This window comes from Pristiophorus japonicus, chromosome 1 (genome assembly GCF_044704955.1).
Source record: "Pristiophorus japonicus isolate sPriJap1 chromosome 1, sPriJap1.hap1, whole genome shotgun sequence".
Taxonomy (NCBI): domain Eukaryota; kingdom Metazoa; phylum Chordata; class Chondrichthyes; family Pristiophoridae; genus Pristiophorus; species Pristiophorus japonicus.
In genome coordinates this window covers 263,246,024-263,264,826 of record NC_091977.1, presented here as the reverse complement: position 1 = coordinate 263,264,826, position 18,803 = coordinate 263,246,024, and the positions used below count along the sequence as shown (strand labels likewise).

Genomic DNA, 18,803 nt, shown 5'->3' with positions numbered 1-18,803 from the left:
TATATATTGGAATCCCCATCTTTTGATCATAATGACATTGAAATAATGAAAAAATATTCATGTTATTATAACTGGAAATCCAGATTTAGAGCTACTTTTTCTGGTGAAGAGTTTTAAATTATTTTAACTATATCATTTCGTTTTGAGAGCTCTATTATTTCTATATTTAATGAACATACATCATGGGATCTTTTACGTCTACCTGAAAGGGCAGATGGTCCCTGAATTGTTTCATAGACGGCACTTCCAAAGTGTAGCACTCCCTCAGTTCTGCTCTGAGGTGTCAGTCTAGATTATGTGCTCAAGGCTCTGGCTCTGGAGTGGGGCTTGAATCCACATCCATTCGTCTCAGCGAATGTCATCAACAAAGACAAGGCTGACTCCTAATATGAATATTAAACTTCAGCTTGACTAAATCTATAGCTCAGAAGAGTGGTTCTACTACATGAAGTCGATAATATCAATAATTTGTCCATGGTTGATGTTTTGCTGACTAGTTTTGTGTTAGAAAATATCAGTCGGTGAATCTCAGAATATCAGTCAATTCTGGATTTCTTGACCGTGTATATACACAAAGAATGGATACTTTATTGTACAGGGAAATACTTACCCCTATATGAATCTGGATTAGCTCTTGTAGAAGTATAGCTTTCCTCAATCATCTCTACCATCTACAAGATGCACTGCAGCAACTGGCCATGGCTTATTCGGCAGCACCTCCCAAACCCACGACCTCTGCACCTAGAAGGACAAGTGCAGCAGGCTCATGGGAACAGCATCACCTGCAAGTTCCCCTCCAAGTTACACACCATCCTGACTTGGAAATATATCGCTGTTCCTTCATCGTCACTGGGTCACAATCCTGGAACTCCCTCCCTAACAGCACTGTAGGAGTACCTTCACCTCATGGACTGTAACGGTTCAAGAAGGCGGCACTTAGGGATGGGTAATAAATGCTGGCCTTGCCAGTAAAACCCACATCTGGGAATGAATTTTAAAAAAGCATAATTTTTATACTAGTAGTGGGAGAGAGCAAAAATCATTCATTTTAGCGGAGTACATACCGAGAATGAAATAGGAAAACAAATTCCTTTGTGATGCATCTGGCATTCATGAATTCACCATGCCTGCCTATTTACTTGGACTTCTTTCCCCCTGCTCTCCTCCCCTGAAAACTTATTTATTTTGCATTGAACCATCACCATGGAGTCAAACTAGCCTGGACCCTCTGTTGGCTACAGATTGTCAACTATAGTTACCCCACAGACGTACTGCTCCAAATCCTTTGAAGATGTACTGAAAAAAAGCCCATTCACAAATGTGCTTTTCTCATAATTAACTTAGCCATTCTTTGCAAATTGCAATAGAATATTCCTCCCTCAGTTTGAAATAACAGGGCGAGTTGGAATTTAATTTGCCTACCCAGCCATCAAAGATACTACAAAACAGATACTACCAAACACCTCTGCATTCAGTCAACATTAGCATATTAAAACCATGTTTTGTTTCACAGGAACAGACTCATTAATACACATATAATTTCTTTTCAACACCCACTCAAGCCACCTGGGTTCCACACTGAACCTGTATTAAACAATCTGTTCATTTTCTGCATGAACCTAAGTGATTAACTCTCAATACGTTGCTACTAGTATTAAGCAATAATTAAATCAATAACCTATATATAGATACAAATACACTTCTGTCACAGATGTGAGAGAAAATATGGTAGTAGTATTGGTAGTCTTTGATAAACTGGACCTTAAAATAAGTGCGAGGCACTTCTTCACACAAAGGGAAGTGAAAATCTGGAACTCCCTCCCACAAAAAACTGGATAAATTGAAAAATTTAAAAACTGAAATTGATAGATTTTTGTTAGGAAAGGGTATTAAGGGATATGACACCAAGGTGGATACACGGAGTTTACATAAAGATCAGCCATAATCTAATTGAATGGTGAAACAATTTTGATGGGCTGAATGATTGAATAATATAAAATTGTTAAGGGTAGAAGAGGTATTTGACATGAGACTTTTGAAGGCAGCTTTAGAAATGGAAGGGATGTGGGGTTGATTTATTGTTCGGGCACAGATTGGACAGATGTTGGGCAGGGCGATAGCACCATCTACCCAATGATGGTGGTAGGAAGCCCGATCAATTTTGATGATCAAGTCTCATTTTATATAATTCGGGAGGGCGAGGCCCTTCGGCCAAGGCTGGCAGCAGCAACCGGCACCTGGAACCGGCACCGGAAGACCTTTCGGCCAGGGTTAGGAGCGGCACCGGGAGAGGGGACGGAGGGATAGACTTTTGGCATAAACACTTTAATAATTTGATGCTGGAATGCTACTGCAATGTGCAAGGTGCTTGTGCAGGATGCTGTGAGCTGGCCAGAATGTGTTGTATGTTTGATTTTCCAGCCTCAGCCCGCAGTGTGTCCCTCGTTACCATGGCAACCTTTTCTTTTTGGCACTGATCTTAGGCTCCACCCCGAAAGCTAAAGGACAGGCAGTGCCAAAATGAACAATTCAAACAGGGAAAGTTAGATGGGTTTTTTTGGTGTAGTTGGCCGCCGAGGAAATTGGCGTAACTCTTCAAGTACGCCAAAAAACAGCTTTGGGGAAATTTGAGCCCATTGTGTCTACTTGAGGGGGTTTTGAACTTGTCTGGAAACAAACCTGTTTGGCATACTTCCCCAGAATCCCCTCCTCTAATACCTACAAAATCCATAGGGGTAACAATATCTCCTCTCACATGGCTTGCAAACATGATTCAATGGGCACACAGGCACCAATAACAGATGCAGTAAAGTGTAGAAGCTGACAGGAATTCTCTCAGAAGTTTTGCCATCTTCCTTTGTCAAAAAACAGTAATATAAAAGAAACTGTTGGTTTCAAACAGGTACATTGGGCTGGATTTTCCGGTCCTTTGCGCTTCGGGTTTCGTCCCGGAGCAGTGTGAAAGGCGGTGTTCAGGTCTCCTGCGCTCCGTCACAATCCTGCGGTCCGTTTTTGAGATGCAGCGTAGGGTGTGCAACGCCTTTGGTTGTGACACTGGCAGGAATTTGGACTTTCCCCCGACCCGTCCGTCCAGAAGTGCGCCTGCAATGACCGCCTGGGAAATCAGAGCGGTCCAGCATAGCCGGCGGCGGTGATGAAGGTAAATTGCTGTCGAAGTATGTGCGAGTGTTTGTTCTTTTAATCTTTTTAGCGATTTGTGTTGTGGTGGCGTGGGCAACGTTTTGGGAATGTTTTTGTGGCTTTTTAAAAGGTTTTTCTCCCCTCCCCGCAAGGCCTCACTCGGGAGTTTCCCATTTTCGCGTCTTAAAGTGTACTATGCCTCCCTTCACACTGCGCCCCCTGACACAGGGCCCAGATGGTGAAAATTTCCTTACCGAAGCGCAGACTATTCCCAGATGGTAACTTTCCCGCTCTGCCTCCGTTTTTGCCTCAAACAGAAAAGCCTGAAATCTAGCCCACTGTACCTTTTAAAAGCAAAGACTCAGTTGTTCTATATGCTTTTGTCATGGTGTTCTGCCTGAGATTATGACACTGGACATTTACGAAAGAAGGCCCTGCAGTTGTTATGTTTTCCATGGTTGTCGTCAGTTCAGCCAGAAGGTCCAGTGGCACTGCACAGAGGTGGATTCCTTCATAGATGCTTTGTAGGTTGAGCGCTGATCAGGTGCTCCACTCCCATTATGGAGAATAATTTGTATCTGATTTTTTTAATGCATTTATGGGATGTGGTTGTTGTCCATGTAAACCTGTATATACCTTGTGTAGCCACCAGAGGGCTCATCCGCTGGAGTCCCAAGAGATCCCACAATCCCTTGGGAGCACTGGTACTTAAGGAGGCCTCACAGGCTCGAGATGCACTCCGGAGACCTGCAATAAAAGACTACGGTCACACTTTACTTTGAATTCACAGTATCTTTTTCAGGCTCTTTATTCATACTTAACAACTGGCGATGAGATACAGATGACGAACCCAACGATGCAGAAAACAGTGGACATCCTGGAGACATTTTTGGAGGGAGATGATTGGGAAACCTTCGTGGAGCGACTCAACCAATACTTCGTGGCCAACGAGCTGGAAGGAGAAGCGAGCGCTGCCAAACCAAGGGCGTTTCTCCTCACCGTCTGCGGGGCACCAACGTATGGCCTCATGAAAAACCTGCTTGCTCCAGCGAAACCCACAGAGAAGTCGTACGATGATTTGTGCAAACTGCATCTGAAGCCGAAGGAAAGTGTTCTGATGGCAAGGTACTGGTTCTACACCTATAAAAGATCTGAAGGCCAGGAAGTGGCGAGCTATGTCACCGATCTGAGACGCCTTGCAGGACATTGCGAATTTGAAGGACGTTTGGAGCACATGCTCAGGGACTTCTTCGTACTTGGCATTGGCCATGAAGTGATACTTCGCAAACTTTTGACTGTAGAAACCCCAACCTTGAGTAAAGCCATAGCGATAGCCCAGGCATTCATTGCCACCAGTGACAAGACTAAGCAAATCTCTCAGCAAACGAGTGCTGCTACAAGTACTGTGAACAAAGTGACGTTATTTTCAAATTGCAACATACAGGGCAGGCCCCACATGCCTGCTGCTGCACGTCCGCAGATGCCTCAGAGTCCACCATCAAGGATGATGAATGCAAGGCCATTAACACCTTATTGGCGCTGCGGGGATGATCATCGTTTCCATTCATGCCACTTCAAAGGGTATGTTTGTAAGGGTTGTGAAACAATGAGACACCTCCAACGTATGTGCAGGTGAGCTGCAAACCCTGCTAATCCTGCAAACCACCATGTTGCAGAGGAGGATAGATCCACGGCAGATCACGACGAACTAGAGCCTCAGACCGAGGAGGCAGAGGTATATGGGGTGCACAGAGGTATATGGGGTCCCCCGATAAAGCTGAAGGTTGAATTAAATGGACTCCTGGTGTCAATGGAGCTGGACACGGGCGCGAGCCAGTCCATTATGAGCAAAAAGACTTTCGATAAATTGTGGTGCAGCAAGGCCTCAAAGACAGTCCTGACTCCCATTCGCACTAAACTGAGAACTTACACAAAGGAACTGATTCCCATAATCGGCAGTGCTACTGTAAAAGTCTCCTACGATGGAGCGGTGCACAAGCTACCACTCTGGGTGATGGTCCCTCGCTGCTCTGCAGGAGCTGGCTGGGAAAGATACGCTGGAATTGGGACGATATCTGAGCGCTCTCGTCCGTCACTTCGTGTGCCCAGGTCTTAAACAAGTTCCCCTCGCTGTTCGAATCAGGCATCGGGAAGTTCCAAGGAGCAAAAGTGCAGATCCACCTAATTCCGGGGGCGCGACCCATCCATCACAAGGCGAGAGCAGTACCGTACATGATGAGCGAGAGGGTGGAGATCGAGCTGGACCGGCTGCAATGAGAGAGCATCAGTTCGCCGATCGAATTCAACGAGTGAGCCAGTCCGATTGTCCCAGTCCTCAAGGGAGACGGCACCGTCAGAATCTGTGGTGATTACAAAGTAACTATCAATCGTTTCTCCCTGAAGGATCACTACTCACTACCAAAGGCTGACGACAATTTTGCGACTCTGGCGGGAGGAAAGATGTTCACGAAGCTTGACTTGACCTCGGCCTACATGACGCAGGAGCTGGAGGAAACATCGAAGGGCCTCCTCTGCATCAACACACACACAGGTCTCTACATTTACATAGAAACATAGAAAATAGGTGCAGGAGTAGGCCATTCGGCCCTTCAAGCCTGCACCGCCATTCAATAAGATCATGGCTGATCATTCCTTCAGTATCCCTTTCCTGCTTTCTCTCCATATCCCTTGATCCCCTTAGCCACAAGGGCCATATCTAACACCCTCTTGAATATATCCAATGAACTGGCATCAACAACTCCCTGTGGCAGGGAATTCCACAGGTTAACAACTCTCTGAGTGAAGAGGTTTCTCCTCATCTCAGTCCTAAATGGCCTACCTCTTATCCTAAGACCGATCCTGTCACTGCTTTCCAAATGCGCTGCTATTTCATCATTAATAATTGATTCCAATATTTTCCCCACTACCGATGTCAGGATAACCGGTCTATAATTCCCCGTTTTCTCTCTCCCTCCTTTTTAAAAAAAAGTGGTGTTACATTAGCTACCCTCCAGTCCATAGGAACTGATCCAGAGTTGATAGACTGTTGGAAAATGATCACCAATGCATCCACTATTTCTAGGGCCACTTCTTTAAGTACTCTGGGATGCAGACTATCAGGCTAAGGGGATTATCGGCCTTCAATGCCATCATTTTCCCTAACACAATTTCCCGCCTGATAAGGATATCCTTCAGTTCCTCCTTCTCACTCGACCCACTGTCTCCTAGTGCATTCAGAAGGTTTTTTGTGTCTTGCTTCGTGAAGACAGAACCGAAGTATTGGTTCAGTTGGTCTGCCATTTCTTTGTTCCCCATTATAAATTCACCTGATCCAACTGCAAGGGATCTACGTTTGTCTTCACTAATCTTTTTCTCTTCACATATTTATAGAAACTTTTACAGTCAGTTTTTATGTTCCCGGCAAGCTTCCTCTCGTACTCTATTTTCCCCTTCTTAATTAAACCCTTAGTACTCCTCTGTTGAATTCTAAATTTCTCCCAGTCCTCAGGTTTGTTGCTTTTTCTAGCCAATTTATATGCCTCTTCCTTGGCTTTAACAGTATCCTTAATTTCCCTTGTTAGCCATGGTTGAGCTACTTTCCCCGTTTTATTTTTACTCCAGACAGGAATGTACAATTGCTGAAGTTCATCCTTGTGATCTTTAAATGTTTGCCATTGTTTTTCCACCGTCAACCCTTTAAATATCCTTTGCCAGTCTATTCTAGCCAATTCACACCTCATACTGTCGAAGTTACCTTTCATTAAGTTCAGGACCCTAGTTTCCGAATTAACTGTGTCACTTTCCATCTTAATAAAAAATTCTACCATATTATGGTCACTCTTCCCCAAGGGGCCTCGCCCAACAAGATTGCTGATTCGTCCCTTCTCATTACACATCACCCAGTCGAGGATGGCCAGCTCTCGAGTTGGTTCCTCGACATATTGGTCTCGAAAATGATCCCAAATACACTCCAGGAAATCCTCCTCCACCGCATTGCTAGCAGTTTGGTTAGCCCAATCAATATGTAGATTAAAGTCGCCCATGATAACTGCTATACCTTTGTTGCACACATCCCTTATTTCTTGTTTGATGCTGTCCCCAACGTCACGACTACTGTTTGGTGGTCTGTACACAACTCCCACTGGTGTTTTCTGCCCTTTGGAATTCCGCAGCTCCACCCATACCGATTCCACATCATCCAGGCTAATGTCCCTCCTCACTATTGCATTAATTTCCTCTTTAACCAACAACGCCACCCAACCTCCTTTTCCTCTCTGCCTATCCTTCCTAAATGTTGAATACCCCTGAATGTTGAGTTCCCAGCCTTGGTCACCCTGGAGCCATGTCTCCGTGATGTCAATTATATCATATCCGTTAACTGCTGTCTACACAGTTAATTCGTCCACCTTATTCCGAATACTCCTCGCATTGAGGCACAGAGCCTTCAGGCTTGTCTTTTTAACACACTTTGCCCCTTGAGAATTTTTCTGTAATGTGGCCCTTTTTGTTTTTTGCCTTGGGTTTCTCTGCCCTCCACTTTTACTATTCTCCTTTCTATCTTTTGCTTCTGCCTCCATTTTATTTCCCTCTGTCTCCCTGCATAGATTCCCATCCTCCTGCTATGTTAGTTTAACTTCTCCCCAACAGCACTAACAAACACTCCCCCGAGGACATTGGTTCCCGTCCTGCCCAGGTGCAGACTGTCCGGTTTGTACTGGTCCCATCTGCCCCAGAACCGGTTCCAATGTCCCAGGAATTTGAATCCCTCCCTTCTGCACCACTCCTCAAGCATCTGAGCTATCCTGCGATTCCTACTCTGACTAGCATGTGGCACTGGTAGCAATCCTGAGATTACGACTTTTGAGGTCCTACTTTTTAATTTAGCTCCTAGCTCCCTAAATTCGGCTTGTAGGACTTCAGCCCATTTTTTACCTATGTTGTTGGTACCTATATGCACCACGACAACTGGCTGTTCACCCTCCCTTTTCAGAATGTCCTGCACCCGCTCCGAGACAACAGATGCTCGTTTGGAATTCGATCAGCAGCGGCAATATTCCAGAGAAACATGGAAAGCTTACTGAAGTCGGTCCTGAGCACTGTGGTCTTCCAGGACGACATCTTGGTCACAGGTCAGAACACAGTCGAGCATCTGCAGAATCTGGAGGAGGTTCTTAGTCGACTCAACCGTGTGGGGCTCAGGTTAAAATGCTCGAAGTGCGTTTTCCTGGCACCTGAAATGCAGTTCCTGGGGAGAAGAATCGCGGCGGACGGCATCAGGCCCACTGATTCGAAGACGGAGGCAATCGAGAACGCACCGAGGGCAGAACATGACGGATCTGCGGTCGTTTCTAGAACTCCTGAACTACTTTGGTAACTTCTTACCGGGTCTCAGCACACTGTTAGAACCACTGCACTCCTTACTGCGTAAAGGAGACAAATGGGTATGGGGTAAAAGCCAAGAAAATGGCTTTGTAAAAGCTACAAAATTGTTCTGCTCAAAGAAATTGTTTGTGTTGTATGATCCATGTAAGCGTTTGGTACTAGCATGTGATGCATCATCGTAGGGATCGGGTGTGTATTGCAACAAGCTAATGAATCTGGGAAATTGCAATGGGTTGCTTATGTATCCAGAAGTCTGTCTAAGGCTGAGTGAGCCTACAGCATGATTGAAAAAGAAGCGTTAGCGTGTGTCTATGGGGTAAAGAAGATGCATCAATATCTGTTTGGGCTCAAATTTGAATTGGAAACTGACCATAAGCCACTGATATCCCTTTTTTCCGAAAGTAAGGGGATAAGTACAAATGCATCGGCCCGCATCCAGAGATGGGCGCTCACATTGTCTGCATACAATTACGCCATCCGCCACAGGCCAGGCACAGAAAACTGTTACGATGCACTCAGTAGGCTGCCATTATCCACCACTGGGGTGGAAATGGCACAACCTGCAGATTTAGTCATGGTAATGGAAGCATTCGTGAGTGAGCAATTGCCCGTCACAGCCCGACAGATTAGAACCTGGACGAGCCAGGACCCCTTACTGTCCTTCGTAAAAAATTGTTTGCTTCACGGGAGCTGGTCCAGTATCCCAGTGGAAATGCAGGAAGAGATAAAGCCGCACCAGCGGTGCAAAGGTGAAATGTCTATACAGGCAGACTGCCTTCTGTGGGTAATCGGGTAGTAGTCCCCAAGAAGGGCAGGGACACTTTCATCAGTGATCTCCACAGTACTCACCCAGGCACTGTAATGATGAAAGCGATAGCCAGATCCCACGTGTGGTGGCCCGGTATCGATGCGGACTTCGAGTCCTGCATGCACAAATGTAACACATGCTTGCAGTTAAGCAATGCACCCAGGGAAGCGCCACTAAGTTTATGGTCTTGGCCCTCCAAACTGTGGTCCAGGGTCCATGTCGACTATGCAGGCCTGTTTTTGGGTAAAATATTCCTAGTAGTTGTAGATGCGTACTCCAAATAGATTGAACGTGAGATAATGTCGGCAAGCACGTCTGCTGCCACCACTGAAAGCCTGCGGGCCATGTTTACCACGCACGGCCTGCCTGATGTCCTTGTGAGCGACAACGGGCCATGTTTCACCAGTGCCGAGTTCAAAGAGTTCATGACCCGTAATGGGCTCAAACATGTTACATCTGCCCCGTTCAAACCAGCATCCAATGGTCAGGCAGAGGGAGCAGTGCAAACCATCAAGCAGAGCTTGAAGAGGGTAACTGAAGGCTCACTGCAGACTCGCCTATCCAGAGTCCTGTTTGGCTACCACACGAGACCCCACTCGCTCACTGGGATTCCACCTGCTGAACTGCTCATGAAAAGGGCACTTAAGACAAGGCTCTCGTTAGTCCACCCTGATCTACATAAACAGGTAGAGAGCAAGCGGCTTCAACAAAGTACATATCATGTTAGCGCAAATGTATCACGTGAGATTGAAATCAATGATCCTGTATTTGTGTTGAATTATGGACAAGGTCCAAAGTGGCTTTCCAGCACTGTTGTGGCCAAAGAGGGGAGTCGGGTGTTTCGGGTCAAACTTTCAAAGGGACTCATCCAACGGAAACACTTGGACCAAATCAAACTCAGATTTATGGACTATCCACAGCAACCAACATTGGACCCTAACTTTTTTGACCCTGCAACATACACACCAGTGGCAACTGAAACCGCGGTAGACCACGAAGCAGAACCCATCATCCGCAGCAACCCAGCAGGACTCACCACACCCAGCAAGGCCAGCTGCACAGCAGCCCAGTAACGGCCCAACAAACGATTCATCAAAACCAGCATTTGCACCGAGACGATCAACCAGGGAAAGAAAGGCCCCAGATCGACTCACCTTGTAAATAGTTACACTACTGACTTTGGGCGGGGGGGATTTTGTTATATATGTAAACCTGTATGTTGTGTATCTGTAAAGCATGCACTCCCATGTTCCGCCACTAGGGAGCTCATCCCCTGAAGTCCCAAGGGATCCCAGCATCCCTTGGGAGGCCCCTAAGGCCTGTTCCTCACTCTGGAGTGTCTTATTAAAGACTGAGGTCACTGTTACTTTAACCTCCCTGTGTGCAGCTTCATCTGCGTTAGGAACATAATAACTGGCGACGAGAATATGAATCCAACGCAAAGATGCAGCAAACTGTGGGCATCCTAGAGAAGTTCTCGGAGGGTGAGGACTGGGAAGCCTATGTCGAATGGCTCGACCAGTACTTTGTAGCTAATGAGCTGGACAGAGAAGGAAGTGCTGCAAAGAGGAGAACGGTCCACCTCACAGTCTGCGGTGCACCGACCTACAGCCTCATGAAGAATCTTCTGGCTCCGGCGAAACCCACAGATAAGTCATATGAGGAGCTGTGTACACTGGTTTGGGAGTATCTTAACCCGAGGGAGAGCGTGCTGATGGCGATGTATCGGTTCTACACGTGCCAGCGATCTGAAGGTCAGGAAGTGGCGAGCTATGTCGCCGAGCTAAGGCGACTTGCAGGACAATGTGAGTTTGATGGCTACCTGGAGCAAATGCTCAGAGACTTGTTTGTACTGGGCATTGGCCATGAGACCATCCTACGAAAACTTTTGACTGTAGAGACACCGACCCTCAGTAAGGCCATTGTGATAGCACAGGCGTTTATGTCCACCAGTGATAACACCAAACAAATCTCTCAGCACACAAGTGCCAGCAATGTTCATAAATTAACTGGAACTGTGTTTGCGAGCAGAAATGTAGAGGGCAGAAACCACAAGTCTGCAACTGCCAGCAGGCCTCAGGTGACCCAGATGACTGAGTCCGCAACAAAGGATGAATGCTAGGCAATTCACACCTTGTTGGCGTTGTGGAGGCTTCCATTCAGCCTATTCATGCTGCTTCAAAGGGTATGTTTGCAAGAGCTGTGGAACAATGGGGCACCTCCAACGAGCTTGAAAACGAGCTGCAAGCTCTGCAAAACCTGCTAACCACCACGAGGCAGAGGAAGATCGGTCCATGGTGGATCAAAGCAATTTCAAGCCTCAGCAAGAGGAGGCAGATGCTGAAGTACATGTGGTTCACAAATTTTTGAATAAATGTCCACCTATAATGCTAAACATGAAATTGAATGGCTTACCCGTAGCCATGGAACTAGACACTGGCGCTAGCCAATCCATCATGCATAAAAAGATGTTTGAGAGACTGTGGTGCAACAAGGCACTCAGACCAGCCCTGAGCCCCATCCACACGAAACTGAGAACATACACCAAAGAGCTCATCACTGTCCTGGGTAGCGCCATGGTCAAGGTCACCTACGAGGGCACGGTGCATGAACTGCCACTCGGATTGTCCCGGGTGATGGTCCCTCACTGCTTGGAAGGAGTTGGCTGGGCAAAATCCGCTGGAACTGGGATGACATCCGAGCGCTATCACACGTCGATGAGGCCTTATGTTCCCAGGTTCTTAACATATTTCCTTCCCTTTTTGAGCCAGGCATTGGAAACTTTTCTGGGGCAAAGGTGCGGATCCACTTGGTCCCAGAGGCACGACCCATTCACCACAAGGCGTGAGCGGTACCTCAGTACCTCACATGATGAGGGAGAGAGTGGAAATCGAGCTGGACAGGCTGCAACTTGAGGGCATCATCTCCCCAGTGGAATTCAGCGAGTGGGCCAGCCCGATTGTTCCAGCACTCAAAAGTGATGGCACGGTCAGGATTTGTGGCGATTATAAAGTAACTATTAATTGTTTCTCGCTACAGGACCAATACCCGCTACCTAAGGCAGACGACCTATTTGCGACGCTGGCAGGAAGAAAGATGTTCACCAAGCTCGACCTGACTTCGGCCGACATGATGCAGGAGCTGGAGGAATCTTCGAAGGACTTCTCCTGCATCAACACGCACAAGGGACTGTTCATCCAGAACAGATGCCCATTTGGAATTCGGTCAGCTGCAGCGATCTTCCAGAGAAACATGGAGAGCCTACTCAAGTCGGTACCACACACGGTGGTCTTTCAGGACGATATATTGATCACTGGTCGGACACCGCCGCGCACCTACAAAACCTGGAGGATGTCCTCCAGCGACTGGATCACGTAGGGCTGCAGCTGAAGAGGTAGAAATGCGTCTTCATGGCAACAGAAGTGGAGTTTTTGGGGAGAAAGATTGCGGCGGACGGCATTCGGCCCACAGACACCAAAACAGAGGCTATCAGGAACACGCCCAGGCCACAGAACGTCACGGAGCTGCGGTCGTTCCTGGGATTCCTCAACTATTTTGGTAACTTCCTACCGGGGTTAAGCACCTTCTTAGAGCCTCTACATGTGTTATTGCGCAAAGGTGAGAACTGGGTATGGGGAAAAAAAACAAGTAATTGCTTTTGAGAAAGCCAGAAACATTTTATGCTCCAACAAGCTGCTTATATTGTATAAACCGTGTAAAAGACTTGTGCTAGCATGTGACTCGTAGTCGTACGGAGTCGGGTGTGTATTGCAACAAGCTAAAGTTGCGGGGAAGTTGCAACCTGTCGCCTCTGCTTCCAGGAGCTTGCCTGATGCTGAGAGGGCCTACAGCATAATTGAGAAAGAGGCATTAGCATGTGTGTTCGGTGTAAAGAAAATGCATCAGTATCTGTTTGGCCTGAAATTTGAGCTGGAAACCGATCACAAGCCCCTCACATCCCTGTTCGCTGAAAACAAGGGGATAAATACTAATGCCTCAGCCCGCATACAAAGATGGGCACTCGCACTATCAGCGTATAACTATACCATCCGCCACAGGCCAGGCACCGAGATCTGTGCGGAAGCTCTCAGTCGGCTACCATTTCCCACCACGTTGGGTGGAAATGGCGCAGCCTGCAAACATGTTGATGGTGGCGCAGCCCGCAGACTTGTTGTTGGTCATGGAAGCATTTGAAAATGCTAAGTCACCTGTTACGGCCTGCCAGATTCGGACTTGGACCAGCCAAATCCTCTGCTGTCCCCAGTAAAAAACTATGTACTGCATGGGAGCTGGGCCAGCATCCCTGTTGAAATCAAGAGCTAATCAAGCCGTTCCAGCGGCGAAAGGACGAGCTGTCCATTCAGGCAGACTGCCTGCTGTGGGGTAACCACGTAGTGCTACCAAAAAAGGGCAGGGAGACGTTAATCTCGGATCTCTACAGCACACACCCGAGTATAGTAATGATGAAAGCGATAGCCAGATCCCATGTGTGCTGGCCTGGTATCGACTCTGACTTAGAGTCCTGTGTACGGCAATGCAGCGTATGTGCTCAATTGAGCAATGTGCCCAGAGAGGCACCACTAAGTTTGTGGTCCTGGCCCTCCAGACCATGGTCGAGGATCCATGTCGACTATGCGGGCCTGTTTCTCGGTAAAATGTTCCTGGTGGTGGTGGATGCTTTTTCAAAATGGATTGAATGTGAAATAATGTCGGGAAGCACCGCCACCGCCACCATTTAAAGCCTGAGGGCCATGTTTGCCACCCACGGCCTGCCTGACATACTGGTCAGTAACAACGGGCCATGTTTCACCAGTGCCGAATTTAAAGAATGCATGAACCGCAATGGGATCAAACATGTCACTTCGGCCCCATTTAAACCAGCCTCCAATGGGCAGGCAGAGCAGGCAGTACAAACCATCAAACAGAGCCTTAAACGAGTCACAGAAGGCTCACTCCAAACCCGCCTGTCCCGAGTACTGCTCAGCTACCGCACGAGACCCTACTCGCTCACAGGGGTGCCCCCGGCTGAGCTACTCATGAAAAGAACACTTAAAACCAGACTCTCACTGGTTCACCCCAACCTGCATGATCAGGTAGAGAGCAGGCAGCAGCAACAAAATGTAAATGATTGTCGCGCCACTGTGTCACGGGAAATTGATCTGAATGACCCTGTGTATGTGCTAAATTATGGACATGGTCCCAAGTGGATCATGGGCACGGTGATAGCTAAAGAAGGGAATAGGGTGTTTGTAGTCAAACTCGACAATGGACAAATTTGCAGAAAGCACCTGGATCAAACGAGGCTGCGGTTCACAGACTGCCCTGAACAACCCAGGAAATCAAACCCATCACGCCCAACAGCCCAGCAAGGCCAGGCTCACCTCGCAGCCCTGCAGGGCCAACAACACGCCAGCCCAGCGAGGACACAGCCAACACACCAGAACAGACATTTGTACCGAGGTGGTCACCAGGGAAAGAAAGGCTCCCGACCGTCTCACCTTGTAAATAGTTTTCACTTTGACTTTGCTGGGGGGGAGGGGAGTGATGTTGTGTATCTGTAAAGCATGCACTCCCATGTTCCGCCACCAGGGAGCTCATCCCCTGAAGTCCCAAGGGATCCCAGCATCCCTTGGGAGGCCCCTAAGGCCTGTTCCTCACTCTGGAGTGTCTTATTAAAGACTGAGGTCACTGTTACTTTAACCTCCCTGTGTGCAGCCTCATCTGTGTTTGGAACACAATACTCTATATATCTTGTGTAGCCACCAGAGGGCTCATCCCCTGGAGTCCCAAGTGATCCCACAATCCCTTGGGAGCACTGGTACTTACGGAGGCCTCACAGGCTGGAGAAGCACTCTCGGGACCTGCAATAAAAGATTAAGGTGACACTTTACTTTGAGCTCACAGTATCTAGTCAAACTCTTTATTCATACATCACAGTGGGCATCACTGGCAAGGCTAGCATTTATTGCCCATCCCTAATTGGCCTTGAGCAGGTGGTGGTGAGCCACCTTCTTGAACTGCTGCAGTCCATGTAGTGAAGCTACACCCACAGTGCTGTTCGGGAGAGAGTTCGAGGATTTTGACCCAGCAAATTGGGGTAATAATCAACCTAGAACATAACTGGTGTCCCTGTTTTTCAGCACTTTCAGGTCAGCTTATTGCCGTAGACCTCTGCAGCTCACAGTGTAGGGAGCTGGTGTATGATGCATAGCATCACAATGGTCACATTACTGACCCAATTAACAAAGAGGTCAGGCAGACAGAGGAGCCACCTAAACTCGGTCTGTCTCTCTTCCTACTCTGAACTGGCTACTATGATGTGGATGACCTTTGTATTTTCCTCTCCGCCCTTTGAGGTTTCCACCTTAATACATCTCAGATTTTGTAAAATGATGAACCAAAGGGAAAGAAAAACCATGTTCCACTGTACAGCACTTCAGTGGACTGTTTCACATCACCTACGTACCTCCTTCATGATTATGTGGCACATATTTAGTGTAGAGGATTGTAGGATTAAACCAATGGTTGTGTCTCCACAATCTCCGTCTCGCCCTCTCTCATGATTTCTAAAGCATCTCCTCGGAAATGAATGTCTCTCATATTTGATGATTGTGGCTCCCTGGATAGTAGGTATATTGCACGAGTGTAAACATTCCATAGGAAAAAAAATGCAGATTAAGAAAAGAGACTGTTTTCTGCCTTCTGGATTTTCTTCTCCAGCTGTTTCACATTTGGCAGTAGATTTGCACTGAGTGCTGATTTTTTCAACTGGAGTTTAAAATGGCAACATCAACTGTAGTCCTGCTATCCTATCTAAGGAAATTTGTGGGTAGGGGATATGAAATTGGCTCTTAAATTTCAAAAATTATCAGGGGAATAATCTATCTAGATCCCACAGATCCATGGACAATTTCATTAAAACTCAGGACAATTTTCTGTTAAACTTGTCGGACGTAATTTTATGAGGCTCCAGGCCTAGCACAGAGTCTCACCAGTCAGAAGCAGAGATACAGGTAGAACAAAACTCTTCCAATACTCTTTTATAGTTCACACACTGATCCCCACACCTGAATAAATGAATCTGTTAATTTTGTTCACTTTTCTGTCCAGCCAGGATATGTATTCTGCTCTAAGCTCCTAAAATATTCTAAAACAATTTGGGCGGCTTAGTGGGTAGTACTCTCACCTCTGAGTCCGTAGGTTGTGGGTTTAAGCCCCACTCCAGAGAGTTGAGCACAAAAAATCTAGGCTGGCACTCCAGTGCAGTGCTGAGAGAGTGCTGCACTGTCAGAGGTGCCGTCTTTCAGAAAAGACGTTAAACCGAGGCCCTGTCTGCCCTCTCAGGTGGATGTAAAAGATCGGATGGCACTATTTCGAAGAAGAATAGGGGGGTTATCACCGGTGTTCAGGGCCAATATTTATCCCTCAATCAACATCACTAAAACAAATTAACTGGTCAATATCACATTGCTGTTTGTGGGAGCTTGCTTGTCCGCAAGTTATCCGCCGTGTGTCCTAAATTACAGCAGTGACTACACTTCAAAAAGTACTTCATTAGCTGTAAAGTGCTTTGGGACATCCAGTGGTTGTGAAAGGTGCTATAGAAGTGCAAGTCTTACTTACTTAATATCAGACAGCACTGACATGATGACAGTGCGACATTCCAAATCGATTAAAGGATAGCCTTTAAGAATTATTGCTTTCAGTGCAGAGCTTTGGGTGATCGGAGCACATCCCATTAATGGACAGAAAATCACGTATGAACCTCCATCCCTGAATTCCTACTATGCACTCACCTGGAGGATTGTACTCGGAGTTTTATTTCTTAAAATCTACTTCTAGTTCTTGTATTCCAGTGCATTTAAATACACACATAGTAACTGATTTGTACTATTTGATAGAATTGACGGAAACATGGGGTGATGATGCGAGTTGAAGAAAGCACTTCAGATGTGAGAGCTCTTTGTTATTGGGCACAGAGACATAGCATGTGTCAGCCATGGCTCAGTGGGTAGCATTCTTGCCTCTGTCAGAAGGTCATGGGTTCAAGTCCAAATGCAGAGTCTTGAGCATATAATCTAGGCAGGAACTTCAGTGCAGTACTGAGGGGGTGTTGCACATCTTTCGAATGAGACATTAAACCAAGGCCTTATCTGCCCTCTCAGATGGATGCAAAAGATCCCATGGCACTATTTGAAGAAGAGCAGGTGATTTCTGGTCAATATTAATCTCTCAACCAACACCCTGCTGCTTGTGGGAGCTTGCTGTGTGCAAATCAGCTGCCACGTTTCCGACAATACGAAAGCGGCTACATTTCAAGAAGTACTTAAGTGGGATGTCCTGAGGTTGTGGAAGGCACTCTAACTATGGAAGTTTTTGATTTCTTTCTGTCCAATGTGTTCAACACTACCTTATGTGGCCCTCGAGCAAGTAGCATGCTCACAGCCAGTGCGCAAACTGCACAAGGCCATTTATGGCCCTGGAAGTCAAATTAAATATTCAAATGTGTTTGGTGTGCCTGATTAGGGAGCGGGGTGGGGTGGGGGATTTCCATTAGCTGGCTGTCTCTTAAACATAACGTTATCCTTCCTTTCTTCCCTTTGCTTCCAAACAGAAAAATCTTGCAGTCCATACTAGATTTATCAGGGGAAAAATTATGGTCGTACAGACGCACAAAATTATGGCAGCACTGCTGTGCCTGAAATTCCAGTGCTTAATTTGCTTGTGTACCACAAATATTATTAAATAAACAAACCTTGCCTTATCATGTGAGGACAGTTCATTTGGGCTCAAGCATACGCAGCACTTCAGAACAGTGGTGCAATGACATGGCACTTCACTGGGATCCTGTTATGCATGTATGTGTGATATGTAAATTCAATTTTATCGTCAATGTTGTCAGTCGGATTGTTTCAGGATGCCTCGGGCTTCTATCTTGAACTTTATCGACTGGAGCAAAATTTTAAATATCAGGTTGGGAAGGAATGACCTAAACTTGTGCTTGAGTAATCTCTAAGTTTGTATCATTATTCAAAGGAAGACTGTCATTCTGTTGATAATGTAGTCTTTACCCACTATCGAATTGAATCATACCTCCACTGCAGGCAAGCGATTCTTGAATCTGTGTCCTCCGTGATAACTTGCTGTAAACAGTTTAAAGTTTTTATAAATCATTGTGTATCTTCATTTTATCTTTTCGTTCCCCATGGTTTTGTCCCAATCTTTCCTTATTGTCCCACTGGAAATTAGCAGCTGTTGGGCAGTGAAGTTCGGCTGCAAGCTAGAGCAACAATGCAGAGCACCATGGAGTGGGGGAACGCAGGGTCAAATTACCACTCCACTGAGCTGTCAATCTCAGCCATGCTGAGTAGGAATGAGCAAGGCCAAGTGTCTCACTATGGGGTCGGTAGAAAAATTGGATGGCTGTTCTTTTCCACCATATCAGCATCTTTCTTTTCGGCCATTGAAGTTG

General features: G+C 46.6%; 1 protein-coding gene and 1 long non-coding RNA gene across 10 annotated transcripts in view; one reads left to right on the top strand and one right to left on the bottom strand.

The window, feature by feature from the left end:
- LOC139270224 (receptor-type tyrosine-protein phosphatase delta-like) overlaps positions 1-18,803 on the bottom strand; it is a 2,930,110-nt gene that overhangs the window by 1,540,027 nt on the left and 1,371,280 nt on the right. The window lies entirely within an intron of this gene.
- Positions 1-18,803, top strand: part of LOC139270347 (uncharacterized) — a 48,508-nt gene that overhangs the window by 22,575 nt on the left and 7,130 nt on the right. The gene's annotated exons all lie outside the window — the stretch shown is intronic.